At 43.1% G+C, this 15370-nt stretch overlaps 1 protein-coding gene across 2 annotated transcripts in view; it reads left to right on the top strand.

The window, feature by feature from the left end:
* Positions 1-8697: 8697 nt before the first annotated feature.
* Positions 8698-15370, top strand: part of SMAD4 (SMAD family member 4) — a 52563-nt gene continuing 45890 nt past the window's right edge. The window contains exon 1 of one of the 2 annotated variants that reach the window (XM_032152266.2): positions 8698-9109. The gene's annotated coding sequence lies outside the window, so the exon portion shown is untranslated. The remainder of the gene's footprint in view (positions 9110-15370) is intronic. The other variant, XR_004248077.2, reaches the window with a different exon arrangement.

Below are 15370 nucleotides of genomic sequence, written 5' to 3'. Positions count from 1 at the left end.
GTCCACTGCATCAAGTTTATAATATGTAAATTATACCTTAATAAGATTATAAAAAAAGAAGAAAAAAACCCAAGCATATCTGGTCCTGAATGGAGTTCAATTCATCAGCACGGCTTCCTTTGTTGTCTGGCCCCAGATCCATCTTCCCAGCCTCATCTCTCGCTTCTCTGACACTTGCCGTGGGCAAGCTCAGTGTTGGGTACTCGGAGAACATGGGGGAAGGAGAACCTCTATCTTCAGGGAACTCACGGCCTAGTCTGGGAGCAGAAAGAAAGGGCAGCCAACTCTGACACAGCAGGGCACCATTCCTAGAGGACCACCGAGTCCTAAAGGACAGGAACAAGAATATTCCAGATACAGCCTGGATTCCGGCCATTTTGAATCTCAAGTTTGAATCAAGTTGCAATCTAATATTTTGAATAGGTAATACATTTCTGTGGCTGTATACTTTAAGCCAAAGAGATGACAGAGTTTATTTTATTGCTTTTAGGAATGTGGGAATCACTTGTAATGTTTAGGTTAATCGATGTCAAGTAATTTTCAGGAGCAACTGGAATTATTTTAAAAATCACTGGGTTAAACTGGGTGCAGTTGTGCATGTCTGTAGTCCCCAGCTACTCAGGAGGCTGAGGCAGAAGGATCACTTGAATGCAGGAATCTGAGTCCAGCCAAGGCAACACAGCAAGACCCCATCTCTAAAAAACAAAACCAAACCAAACCCAAAACATTGGGTTGACACTAAAATATCATGATGCTAACTTGTGCCAGGAGGTCCTTTGCTTGAGGGAAGAGCACTCTGTCTCCATCCCTAGGATGAAAAGATTAAACTTCCATATTCACCTCACCCTTAGAAAGCTCCTATTCATAGGAGGTAAAACCATTAAATAAAACAAAAGGAAAATAAACCTTTCAAGTCTTTGCCTGCCCCTATCAGAGATCTATGTAGAACTGGCGGTAGCTTGGCTCCCTTTGAGTGCTTTGGAACTATGGTCTTCAAGATTTCTTGCTTGCTTTTCTCCTAAAAGAAATTTGAAAAACTGTGTTTTTTTCTTTCTTCCTTCCTTTCTTTCCTTTTTCTTTCTTTCTCTCTCCTTCCTTCCTTCTGTCTCTCTTCTTTTTTTTTTAAATAAGAGATAGGGTCTCATTCTGTCACTTAGGCTGGAGTGCAGTGGCATGATCACGGCCCACTGCAGCCTCAAACTCCTGGGCTCAAGCAATCAATCCTCTCACCTCAGCCTCCTGAGTAGCTGGGATTACAGGCATGAGCCATCACGCCTCGCTAAAACTGTTTCTTCTTGTACTTTTAAAGGTCATATCTAAAATGTTTCATCACAAGTTTAAATAATAGTACGGTTTGTTATTTCTGGCGTAAGTATTGGCATTTTAAAATAAGATAGTTACATCATTCTTTAAATGTATCCAAGGAAATTTAAGATCATAATGCATCTATCATCCATTTAAAAAATACATGAACAAGCTTTTCTTTAAAATAAATTTTACATCACTCTTTTTTTCTTATCTTGTATTTCCATTCCACTTACCCCTCAATATTTTAATATAGTATTTTAAGCTAGAGAGTCTTTTATTGATCAACCTATTTCCATACAAAAAAAATTATTTTTAAAAATTCTTGACTGAGGCTGATAAGCTTAAAAAGCTCATTTTGAATGTATAATTTTAATATCTAATTGATCTAAACAACATAAAATATTACATATTTTGGTATCTATTAAAATTAAAGTAAAGGATATTTTTGCTGAATGAAAGAGAATTGGGTCAAACCTAGTCCTAGTTTTCACTTCTATGGATAGAAGCACAAACACCTTGTTCATTCATTCAACAAATATTTATTGAGCACCTCCTACGTGTGAATAGCTACTCTAGGTACTTGGGATACACTGGTAAACACTACAGATAAATCCTTGCCCTCATGGAGCTTACATTCTAGTGGGGGGTAATAGGCAATAAACAATAAACACAACACATAAGCAAATCATATAGTATGTCAGAAGTGCTATAGCAAAAGAGAAAGCAGGGTAAAGGGGCTTTGGGTGTACTGTGAGAGTTAAGAATGGGCTGTGATTTTTAAAAGGTCGAGATAGGATTCAGTGAGGTAACTTTTGACCAAAGGAGGTGAGAGAGTTGGCAATGCATATATCTGGGGGAAACATGTACAAGGCAGAGGGCACAGCCAGTGCAGAGGCCCTAACTTGGGAGCATGGCTGGCATCTTCTAGGGACAAGAAAAGAGGTCGGGAAGGTTAGAACATATTGGAGAATGACTGATAGAAGATGAGATTAGAGAAGTAATGCTCAGGGGTGGAGTGGTGATGCTGATCTTATAGAACCCTTTAGACTATTGTAAGGATGTAGATTTTTACTCTAAATGAAATGAGGATCATTTAATGCAGGGATTTAAGCAGAGAGATGTCTGACTTTTTTTTTTGAGATGGAGTCTCTCTCTGTCACCCAGGCTGGAGTGCAGTGGCGCGATCTCCACTCACTGTAAGCTCTGCCTCCTGGGTTCACGCCATTCTCCCGACTCAGTCTCCCGAGTAGCTGGGACTACAGGCACCCGCCACCAGGCCCAGCTATTTTTTTTGTATTTTTTAGTAGAGATGGGGTTTCACCGTGTTAGCCAGGATGGTCTCAATCTCCTGAACTCGTGATCCGCCCGCCTCAGCCTCCCAAAGTGCTGGGATTATAGGCGTGAGCCACTATGCCCGGCCCTGACTTATGTTTTAAAAGGATCACTCTAGCTATTATGTTGGGAAGAGGCAAGCATGAGGACAGGGAGAGCTTTTAAAAGATGAATCCAAAGATGAGATGATGGTGGCTCAGACCAGGGAGTAGCAGTGGAGGTGGTTAGGGATGCTCTGTGGATTAGACATGGGTGTGAGAAAACGAGGGGAATCCAGAATTGCTGGACAGCACTAAGGATTTACTTGAGGTTCATGGTGATGAAATTAAAGTGAAACTACTCAGGGTTTTTGGTCTGAGCAACTTGAACAATAGAGTTATCAAATGAGATTGGAAAGCTAGTGGGTTCAACAGGTTTGAGGGAGAATATTGCTCAGTTTATGACATGTTTGAGGTATCAGAATCTGGAGTTCAGGTAAGAGATCTGAGCTGGAGATATAAATATAAGAGTTGTCATCATATATGATAATATCATATATCTTAGGTGGTACAGAAAGTCAGGAGACTGGATGAGATTAAGGAAATGAATATAGATTAAAAAGAATTCAAGGGGCCAGGTGCGGTGGCTCATGCCTGTAATCCCAGCCCTTTGGGAGGCTGACGCAGGCAGATCACTTGAGGTCAGGAGTTCAAGACCAGCCTGGCCAACAAAGCGAAACTCTGTCTCTACTAAAAATACAAAAACTAGCCGGGTATGGTGGTGGGCACCTGTAATCCCAGCTACCTGGGAGGCTGAGGCAGGGAGAATTGCTTGAATCTGGGAGGCAGAGGTTGCAGTGAGCCGAGATCATGCCACTGCACTCCAGCCTGGGTGACAGAGAGAGAGTCTGTCTGAAAAAAATAAAGAGTTCAAGGAATAAGCCCCAGTTAAGGGGTCTGAGAGAAGAGATGGAACCCAGCAAAGAAGACAGGGAAGGAGGAACCACGAATGAAGGAGGAAAACCAAGAGGATGTGGTTAAAAAAAGAGAATCAAGTGATGAGCTGCGTCAGCTGTTACAGATAAGATGAGAACTGAGACTCATCAATCAAGATGAGAACTGAGACTAGATCATTGGGTTTAGCCAATGTGAAGTTCATTGTTGGCCTTCACAAGAGTAGTTTTGATACAGTAGTAAGGATGAAAGCATGAATGGAGTTTAAGAGAGGATGGGAGACCTAACACTTAGCTGATGACCTAAAATACGCCACACGTGTACCTCGCATGTAATGATTCTACTACATATGTATGGAGTCTTAACATACGTATCATGCTTGACATGTTTTTGAACTTTGTATAAATGGTATTGTATGGGATGTATTCTGCTGTTGCAGAATGGGAGAAGAACTGGAGACAAAGTATAGAAAACTCTTAGAAGTTTTGTTGTAAAGGGAGTAGAGAAATGGGTGATAGCTGACAGTAGAAATAGGTCAAAGAGAAGAATCTGTAGGATTGGAAAAATCACAGCTGCTTGTAAGCTTATCAGAATGACCCAGTAGAAAAATACTGATAATACAGAATAGGCAGATAATTGCTGGAGTGACAGTGAGGATCTTGATTAGGCAAGATAGGACTGGAATCCATGTCTTGGTGACAATGCTCCTTTAGCTAGGAGCACAGCAATTCAACCATGTGAGGGTGGGGAAGGCAAAGTAGAGGCTGGTGTGTGGGTGTGGGTGATGCTGAGATTCTGTGGAATTTTTTCTCTCATTGCTTCAATTTTCTCTAACAAGTCTATTAATTGAGAATGATCAAGGGGAGGACGTGCAACTTAGAGGACAGAGAAGGTACAAAATCCAGAAGAATGGAGAAGGGAAGTAGAATTGCTGGACAGCATTAAGGGTCTATCTGAGGTTCATGGTGATGAAATTAAAGTGAAAGTAGTCAGTGTTTGTGTTCTTCTCTCGCCACATTCAGATGCATGGGTGCCAGCTTGAATCAGGGTTGTGGCTTTGCCAAGGAAGCACAACAAAGGGAGAAAAAGGCAAGGGGGCTGAGGACATGTGTAAGAGTGATTGTGATTGGCTAGGGGTTGAGGCTGGGTGACAGCAGATATGAGGGTTCAAGAATTGTTGCAGTTAGAGTACTACAGGGAGTGACCTGGAAAACTGAGGTGGTGATCGGGGTGTGAGATGTTTGAAACTGAGATAATGAAGAAGTTGCAGAGTTTGATAAGGCTACGGTGATTATGACCATGGGAGGAAGTGGCTGAATTAGGATATATGCAAGTTAGAAGTTAGAGAAGGTACAAAATCTAGAATGATCAAGGGGAGGATGTGTAAGTTAGAGGACAGAGAAGGTACAAAATGCCGAAGAGTGGAACAGGGAAGTATAAGAGAATTGCTGAACAGCACTAAGGTCTACCTGAGGTTAATGGTGAACAGCGGGAGCCTCCAGCCAACAGCCAGGAAGGGACTAAGGCTATCAGTCCTGAGGCCTGCAAGGAACTGAATGCTGCCAACAACCACATGAGCTTGGAAGCAGATCCGCTGTCCCAGCCTCACTTTGTAGAGGACCCAGCTAAGTAATGCCTGGACTCCTGACCCAGAGAAAATGTGAGATCATAAAATTGAAGCAATGAGAGAAGATCCTTGAAGAAGAAGAAAAGGAACTGAGAGGCCAGGGTAGTGGGAAGATCTTATAACCACCTAGCAGTAGGACAGAAGTGGCATTGGAGTGACTGACAGGAGCAAATTGTGCAGAGATGAAGTGGGGTGAGGTCAGCGATAGAGGTATCGGACAGCAAGATTTAAAGCTGCTGGTTTAGAGGAGGAGGGGGATGACCTGGAAGAATGTTGAGAAGCAAGAAGGAAACCTATCTCACCTCCAGGCACTAAGAAGCTGAAGGTTGAAAACACAGTTGCCGAAGTAATTCTGTCCTGTGGGGTTCGGCATCATGCAAGCTCCCCCTGGGCCATTCTCTGATGCAGGACACTTGCTCCACACTCTGGGAACCCAGATTAACCAGTCTGCCCTGTCACATAGTTGAAGGAGTTGCATTTATTTTTCTGGCTCCCAATTCCTTTAAAATTACATTTGTTGCGGAACCTCCACAAGGCTAAATAAAATAAAATTACATTTGTGACCATCAGAGAACTGAAGGAACTATTAACTGGCCGTCCTGGTTTTGCTGAGATCCGGCTGTTGACAGTTCCTGGTTGTCCCACAGCTACCATGTCAGATATCTCCACTAACATTTCCAAGAATCTTTGTAGGACAATTTCTCCACCTGCAAGGTCTTTCAAGTAAGAACTCTTCTTTCCTTTAAGGCAATTAGCCCATTGCCAAAAGGTTTTACTGTCTTAAAGCTGGAACTGTCTTTCTGAGATCTAATTCCAAGGACTTTTCTACAGCTAAGTGAGATGCCTCACACCAGTATCAGGTGATTCTTTGTGTGGACAGAACAGAGCATATTCATCTTGTGTTTAAAGCAATTTGTTGGCTTCGGCTCCTCACCACTTTCTATACCAGTCTCCCATTCGTGCCCCTAGTAATGCCTATGCCAGAAAAAAAGAAAAAAATGAAAAAGCTGATTGTGAAACCTACAGGTTTAAGGGCTTAAATCTCAACCTTTGTGTTAGGAGTAACAGAAGAGTGCTGAGAGGGCAAGCAATAAAACAAGTCATACCAAAAGGCCACATTGGTCTCTCCTAAGCCCCAATCCCACTCCACTCCGGTGGCCAGTAGTCCAAACAGAAAATAACTGGAGAAGACGAGGAGGTCAAAGGATTAGGGAACTAAGCATTATGTGAATTCACCAGCAAGATGTACAGAACGCTTGTGTTTACACTGTTTTTATGGAACTAGCAGAATAAAACTGATCTATTTTAAAAATGAAAAAAAAAAAAAAAAAAAAGAAAACACAGTTGCTACTACTTGAGAGGTGGAAGGAGGAGCAGTGTCCCAGGGCAAAGTTGGGTTTCCTTAAGTAAAAAGGTGAAGGGAACCTGAAGGGAAATTCTGAGAAAAGGTTGAGCTTATAGGGAATATTATTTGCATAAATAAATAGATGGTGTGGTAGACTCTAAAGAGGCCCCATATGATTCCCACCTCCTGGTGTTCAAGCTTTTGTGTGTTTCCTTCCCCTTCAGTGTAGGTGGCGCCTGTGATTTGCTTCTGGCCAGCAATGTATGGCAAAGGTGACAGAGTATGAGTGACACTGTGTATGTGATGATGTTACATAAGATTGAAACCAGTGTCTTGCTGAGACTCTCCCCGCTGCTGGCTTCGAAGAGGCAAGCTGCCATATTGTTAGCTTCCCTATGGAGAGGACCACATGGCAAGGAACAGAGGGGGTCTCCAGCCAACAACCTGCAAGGGACTAAGGCCCTCAGTCCTGCAGCCTGCAAGGAACTGAATGGTGCCAACAACCACATGAACTTGGAAGCAGATCCTTTGTTCCAGCCTCACGTTGTAGAGGACCCAGCTAAGCCATGCCTGGACTCCTGACTCAGAGAAACTGTAAGATCATAAATGTTTGTTGTTTTAAGCTTCTATATTTGTGATGAGATTGTTATACAACAATAGGTAACTAATACAGATGGAATAGAAGAAGTTTAGTTATAACAATGTCTCAATTTCTTAAAAACTTCTTCTGAGGTATATTACCTAAGATTCACATATTGATCTGTTACCAAATCATGGTTTGTAATCTATCAGCTGACAGATCTTCCTTCAGTTTTGTTGACAGAAAAGATTTGAAAACTATCTGACTTGAAAAAAAATTTAATATCCATTCACTAAGGTCATTTACTTTCTCAGCAGAGATACCGATTTTTGAATTGTCCCTTTTGGATTGCTGGGGAGGTTCTGCATTGATCCCATGCACCTTAGTAGTGGGTGAGAATTTTGACTTTCTTTTGTAAGGTGGGAGAACAGTTTTGAAAGGGGATGCTGTGTCCTCAGCTCCTTTCTCAAGCTGGGCAATTTTAGAAAATAGAACATATAGCAATGGAAGATGTGGAAATGAATTCCCTTAAAACTGGTCTCCATAAACCCCAGGGGTAAGAGAACACCAGTTTGGAGCTTTTAGGGGCTTTCTGGTAAAAGAGGGAATGGCCCAGGCAGTGATGTGGAGGACAGAATGAAGCACTGAGTATGAGTGGCGAAGGCGTGCGGTGGGTGTAGAGTTTTTCTGGGGGACGTGACCTAAGGAATGACTTTAGAACTGGCTAATCATTAGTTTTGGAGGGACTAAAAGTAGTTCCAAAGTAGTTCCTGGTTGGTGAAAATAAATCATTAATGCGTTTTAAATGAAAAAGAAATGCATGCGTCTTGTAAAAAATATGAAATAAAAGAAGCATAAAGTCAAAAGCAGAGCCTATGCCTTCCCCCCACCAAACAAACAGGTAACCTAGTTAACAGGTGTGTCGTAGGATTCGAAGTTCCCCTCCAGCTCCAAGAGTGCGCCTACATCTCTTCCAACAAAATCCACTCACACTTGCAACGCCTGGCAAGGCTCTTCAATATGTGATTCCTTGACTGTCCTGTGCGTCTCTCGAGTGTGAACACCTCTGGGGCTCGTGATTCGGGGTGCCAGAAAGAGAAGGAAGGTGCCGCCAGCGTCTGTTTCTTCCCGAAGTGAACTCCTACAACCTAGCCACCTTCTCCCCAGAGCTGTCGGCTGGTGGTTGAAGGCCAATTTTTGTGCCTACGCAGGTCCTCAACACAGAACAAAACAAAAAAACAACAAAGGCCGGGCTAATAGCTATTTATAAACACTTACTGGACGCCCACTCTACGCCGAGCTCTCCCGCGCTCCTTGGGTACTTTTTTGCAAAGATATGCCAATTTCCCCGGCGACCACTCCCTCAAGCAGGCCTTCGCCTCCGCCCGCGGTGAGGCCCAGGCCCGGGCCCGGATTCAGAGCCGCCCGCCGGCTGGCGCTGCCCTGCAAGCGCCTGCGCAGAGCGACCCTCCCCGTCACTCGGGGCGGGAGGCGGGGGCAGCCGGGAGAAAGGAAAGCTGCGGGGGAAAAGGGCCAAACCCTGAAATTACCCGGATGTGGTCCCCGCGCGCGCATGCTCAGTGGCCTCTCGACAAGTTGGCAGCAACAACACGGCCTTGGTCGTCGTCGCCGCTGCCGTAACGGAGCGGTTTGGGTGGCGGAGCCTGAGTTCGCGCCCTCCCGCTCTCCTCGGGAGGCCCTTCCTGCTCTCCCCTAGGCTCCGCGGCCGCCCAGGGGGTGGGAGCGGGTGAGGGGAGCCAGGCGCCCAGCGAGAGAGGCCCCCCGCCGCGGGGCGGCCCGGGAGCTCGAGGCGGTCCTGCCCGCGCGGGCAGCGGCGCGGCGCTGAGAAGGGGCGGCCTGGCCGGGACGCCTCGGGGCGGGGGCCGAGGAGCTCTCCGGGCCGCCGGGGAAAGCTACGGGCCCGGCGCGTCCGCGGACCAGCAGCGGCGGGAGAGCGGACTCCCCTCGCCACCGCCCGAGCCCAGGTAACCGCGCCATGTCCCCTCCCCTTCCCCCGGCAGGGCCCGCGCACCCCTCCTGCGGCTTCCCCGCCCCGGGGCGGGCTCCAGACTACGGCGGCGGCGGCGGCGGGGAGCGCGCGGAATCCGCTGGGAGGGCGATCGCCGCCGCCTGACGAGCCGGGCCGGGCGGGCCGGGTGAATGCCAGGTGGCGGTGCCTCGCGTCCCTCCGGCCCCCAGCTCCGTTTGCAGCTCGTGGGAGAATCAAGTTAAACTCGGACGGGACTTCTGCCGCGGCCGCCGCTCCTCTTTGTTGTTCTCAGTAGTTTCACCGTCGCCCCGGCTGAGCGCGTTGGGTCGGCTGGAATGTGTTGCCTTAGGGTCTAAATGAAAGTTGTAAATTGTTGGTCTAAATTTATTTTCTCCAGCCAATTTCTGTTTTGTCTTTGTCCCCTACTTTCTCTTCCTAGTCTTGTCATGCCAGTTTACGCTTCTGGCTTTGATATGTTTACTTTTTGAGTACTGAGAGTGACAGCGGTATGCAGGACACATTCTTAGCACCTAACTTAACCCCTCCTTGCCCCCAATAAAACATGCTTCCTAATAAAAGACATAGTTGATCTTACTGTTAGCACTGCATGTACTGACAGTGAAATTGGTGTAGGGTGGAGGGCGGTGGCTCCATCACTTGTCCCAAACTGCTGTTAGGATTTCTCAAACTAGATTTGCAAAGACACAAGTGTGTTTAGTTAACATGAAAGGTTTATTTGCTGGTGCAGAGGCTTTAAAAAGCCATGTTGAAGACTGATAGCTGTTTCCCCTCAAAAACCTAAGTACGTTTGTTTTTATTAAAAAAAAAACACATTTATTTCCATATTAGTTTCTTAATGCATTTAGTTTTTGCACCGTAGTTTAAGTGGAATTGCCAGTTATTTAGGAATAATAAACACAACAGGATAATAGCGGAATTATCCTGAATTGACTTTCTGCAAACATATAGTCTTAGCTAATTTTTGTTAATAACCTTTGACTTTTGCCAGAATTAGCATCCTTCTAGTCTTAGTAGCAGCTTGGTTACTCGGGTGTTTAAGAAGTAGGTTCACTCCTTTTTGCTGGCAAAAACCATTTAGTCTCAAAAAAAAAAAAAAATGCGTAATTTCTTAATTAGATTTAGAACATGGCATTTGAGTAATTTTTATGGTGGGTTTCATAAATTACTTTTGCCATACCCTGCGGAGACTAGGTATATATATTTCAGTTGAAATATAGAAAGTTCTCAAATGTAACTTTTTTTAATGCTAAGGACTTACTCTGTATATTGGAAAGTTCTGATATGATTAGTACATAATATTCCAAACTGTAAAATGATTAACATTTAAAAATACGGTTTTTAAAATTAGTGTTTCTTCCATAATGCTGTCATGATTGTGTTTACTTAAATGGGTTTGTTACAGAACAAATGTAATGGAGATAGAGCAAGCATTTATAATTGGAGTAGCTTTAGATCTAAAGACGGTGGTGAATTATGTAGGTTTAAGTTGTTGGAATTAAAACTAAAAACTTCTTTTGATAAAAGTCGTTGTAACATTTTGTGACTCTATTAATAGAAGTGGCTTTTTCTTTGCTTTCCAGGTTTTTGGGCGAGTTTTAAAGAAGTATTGCATCTTCGTTTTTTTATTTTTGAAGTGGGAGTGTATGTTTCTGTTTAGGTCACTGCCTTCAGTGTAAATCTTGAGTTTAGAAAAAACCAAACTGCAAATCTGTTTTTCAGACTTAATGAAAATTTGTGCTGAGAAAGTCACTTTGAAATATTTTGGAGTAAGTTTTACATGAATGATTGACCTTTTATGATAGCTTTGCTGTTTGAAGCAATTCTGCCTCTACTAGGAAGCAGCAAATCTTATTTTTAAAAACCGGTGCTTCACTTTCTTAAGCTGCATTTTAGTGGAGCGATTGTGTGTGAATTCTTTTTCTGTATTCCCCTTCAGTTTTTCTTTCTCCCTGCAAATTAAGGAGCAAGAATTAACCTAATTTATGCTGCCCAGTCACACTCCAGCTCTCCCACTTGGAAGCAGTTTTTTTCTGATTGAGCCAGTGTTACAGTAACATCATTAGACACTATTCTAATTGAGGTGTGAATTACTGAGGCCTCTGCTAGGGAGGTTAACCCTACAGAATCTGCAGGGTTCATTATATTTAAACTGCATATTTAGGTTTGTCTAAATTTTTGCCTATTTTGGTGAAAACATGTTGTTTTGCCGATGTTGAAACTTAGCAGACTTAAGTAAAAAGGGGAATTCATTGGCTTGGTCTGGAGATAGAGCTGACCTCAGATTGCTATATCCAGAGTTTCAAGCAGCATCACCAGGATTCTTGACTTTGCTTTCTTTCTGTTTCTCAGGTAGTTTGCAGGCTATTCCCAGCTTCAAGGAAGCATGAAGAGGGCCTTTATTTTCTCCCCTCTGTAGTTCCATTGGAAGTGCTGGAGCTATGTCACTCGCCTGCCTGCCTTGGGTTCTTTGTCATCAGAAACAACACTGTGGTCAGGGGGTGGCTCTGGTTAGTCTGGGAATTGTCCCACCTGGCCAGATGGGGAGAGTCTCCTTGGAAAATCAGACTACTGTTTTACAAATGGGGAAATACATGCTGGTACACAAAAACTGATGTCCACCTATAGTACTTTGTTATTTCTTCTTTTAACAGCCTTTAATTTACTAATCCAAAAAGGGTAATTTTTAAAGAAGATCAGTTAAACTGAAGGTGGCATACCAAAATGACATTTAAATTTAAGACACATGGGTAAACAAGAAGCATACATCTCAATTTGTCCTTTGTCATTCATCTTAAAAGTTAAAAAAAAAAACTTTTTGTTGCTTTTATTGCTTTATAAATGTGCTCTTGGAAGTTCGCCAGCTGCCCTCAGTTTGAAGAACCTGAACTTGCTGTCTAGGATTTAGTCTTTAGCTTGTGTTGCAGACAGTTGCACTAACTGTGAACACCTTTTTTTGCTATTGGTAAACCTAAGTTTAGAGTTTCTTCCTAGTGATACATTACCAGGCCCAGCTTTTTTCTCCTCCTCTAGTTAAATTTAAGCACTTTTGCGCCGGGCATGGTGGCTCATGCCTGTAATCCCAGCACTTTGGGAGGCCAAGGCGGGCAGATCATGAGGTCAGGAGATTGAGACCATCCTGGCCAATATGGTGAAACTTGTCTCTGCTAAAAATACAAAAATTAGCTGGGCGTGGTGGTGCGCCCCTGTAGTCCCAGCTACTGGGGAGGCTGAGGCAGGAGAATCGCTTGAACCCAGGAGGCAGAAGTTGCAGTGAGCCGAGATGGAGCCGCTGCACTCCAGCCTGGGCCACAGTGAAACTCTGTCTCAAAAAAAAAAAAAAAAAAAAAAAACACTTTTCTCAAATATTCCCATAGTGAGTAGTTTATTGATCACTGATCAAAACACTTATAACTTCTAGAAAATACATGTTTGACACATATAACACAGTTAATTCAAAAGTAAACTAACATCTGAAAAAAAAAATGTCAACACTCCTTACCTAAAATATATGAATTTACATGAGAACCTCTCTCAGGCCAGTATTCAGCCTGTTTAATTTTAGAGAGTATCTTAATTAGTTTGGTTATTTGGCTTTCTAGTCCATTTATTAGTATACCTATGGTCAACGTCAGTTGATAGCTTACAATTAATAGCAAGGCTAGAGGAAAAACACAACAGGCAGATACAAGAATCAGCTGTCTCTTCTTGCTGACTCTTTACCTCTCATAACTCTTGACTGCATCTAATACCTGTATATGTTAGTGCCTTTCAGATAGGCCTAACTTCTCATCTCTTCAAACTCAAGATATCTAAAACTGAATTTGTTACATACCTCCTTTTAAATTTTTTAATCATTGAGTTATCTAGAAATGGGTCATCTTTTAATAGTTCCCCTTTTTCACCCTTCATATTTCAGTTGGTTAAAGACTCCAGTCTTTTCTACCTAGAAATAGCTCACTGATTTCCCCCTCCCCTCCTTGGCCCATTGCTCATTCCCCAGTCTAGGATCTTACCACTTTTCTGATAATTGTTTCCTAACTGGTTTTCTATTTCCTTTTCCAAAGCTGTTCTCCAGGCTCTCACTGAAGTTTTCTTTCTAATACAAATCTAATGCTGTTTTTTCACCTGTTTTTCTACCATGAACCTACTCTAGACAAAGCTCTTATCCATCTCTGCTTTTCCTCATCATTTTCCTTCAGCCTGGCAACTTCTTATTCATGTGTGGTAATCCATTAATACTATTCTACCAATATTCTGATGGCTGTCCCCTGGCACATGGTAGTATTGTGCTTCTTTATCTCCCTCATCCCTACCTTGAAATTAGGCATGGCCCAGAGTTTCTTGCATTGGCACTGTTGACATTTTAGGCTGGATAATTTATTTTGGGGGTTGTCCTGTGCATTGCAGGGTATTTAGCAGCAACCATGGCATTTAGCCACCAGATGCCCAGTAGTATCCAGTTGTGACCATATATTGCCTCCAGATATTGTCAAGTGTCCCCTGAGGGACAAAGTTGCTTCTGGTTGAGAACTCCTGGCATGGCCTTATGACTTTGGCCAGTCAAACATGAGCAGAAGTGGTAGCGTTTAAAAGAAGATACATGAGCTGTCCTATCCCTTCTCCTGCCATTTAAGGACATATGTGGAAATGGAGCCTTTGTCAGTCTAATTTCTGAGCGATGCCAGTGAGCAGTGCCCCCAGTTGATCTGTGATGAATGTGTATTATATCTTAAGCGGAAAATAAGCTTTTGTTTTAAGCTACTGATCTTTTGGGGGTTGGTTGTCACTGCAGCTTGGACTAGCCAATCCTGACTGATACGTTGTGCCAAGACCTAGGTTACCTATGAACTTTCCATGCTCCCTCATTTATAGTCCCAAATCACTTTATACCTACTTATTTTAGCATTTATTACTTATGTAATAATATGTTTGGGTCTTCCAGATTAGTAGTTCTCAGTGGAATAAGTACTGCTCTTTAAGGGATGTTGTAGAAATTTGTGGATGGGTTTGGTGGGTTGGTGGCCAGGGATGCCATCCTGCAATGTGAGAGACAGCGAATAATTATCTTGCATCCCACAAGACTTTCAGATGCCCCAGAAATTCATGTAGGAGGAAAACATAATTAGCCCAGAACCTAACTCTATAATATATATTCACTTTGCCAGGAGTTAAATTTCTTTTAATTCACTTTTTTCTTGCCTGCCTCCCTCCCTCCCTTTTTCTCTCTGTTTTCTTTCTTTTTCATTCTTCCCTCCCTCCCTCCCTTACTTCAGGCTCTGTCACTCAGGCTGGAGTGCAGTGGCGTGATCTTGGCTCACTGCAACCTCTGCCTCTCTCAGGCTCAAGCCATCCTCCCACCTCAGCCTCCTGAGTAACTGGGACTATAGGCATGTGCTACCATGCCCCACTAATTTTTTGTATTTTTTGTAGAGAGGAGGTCTCACTTTGTTGCCAGGCTGGTCCTGGCAACCGTCCTTTGTTGCCAGGCTGGTTCCGAGCTTAAGTAATCCAACCATGTCGGCCTCTAAAAGTGCTGGGATTACAGGCATGAGCCACTGTACCGGCCTTTGTTGTTTTCTTTTTTGTTTTTGAGACCAAATCTTACTCTGTCACTTGGGCTGGAGTGCAGTGGCTCACCGTAGCCTTGGTCTCCTGGGCTCAAGCAGTCCTCCTGCCCCAGCCTCTTGTTAATTCATTTTCTTAGTTCAAATTGTTTAAGAGTTCACCATTTGGGAAAATCCATGTTACTGACTGCAGTGCCATTGTGCTATTTGAGTTGCCAGTATAACACATTTGTCTTGGAAGGTCTGAATTTGTAGCTGTCATATTTGTTATGATTCTGTATATAAGTGCTAGCATCTAACTTCTTTATTATACATTCTAACTTAGTTGGCATACCTGAGTATTTATAGGTGGAAGTACACATCATATATTAAGCTTTTCCTCCTCTTTGTTATAGTTAGGGTACTGTTAAATTTTCAAAATATGTGTAAGTAGTTTAGAATTTTGTTTCAGTAAAGCTAAGGTGGTGATATAAATTATTTGTTGGAAAAAAAATGGGATGTTGGTCTGAGAGAGTCCAGACTGACTTTCTTACTATGGGCTTCCTGTTTTTGTATCTGTAGTGCTTTGTATATACAATGTTTGTTGAATTGGTCAATTTATATTTCCCAAATTTCTTTTATGTACATTGTTGCATCTAATTACCACAATAAATTTGTAAAATTGTCAGGGC

This window comes from Hylobates moloch, unplaced genomic scaffold (genome assembly GCF_009828535.3).
Source record: "Hylobates moloch isolate HMO894 unplaced genomic scaffold, HMol_V3 SCAFFOLD_5, whole genome shotgun sequence".
Classification (NCBI taxonomy): domain Eukaryota; kingdom Metazoa; phylum Chordata; class Mammalia; order Primates; family Hylobatidae; genus Hylobates; species Hylobates moloch.
Note: the sequence above shows the minus strand (reverse complement) of the source record. Positions and strands in the feature narration are given on the sequence as shown.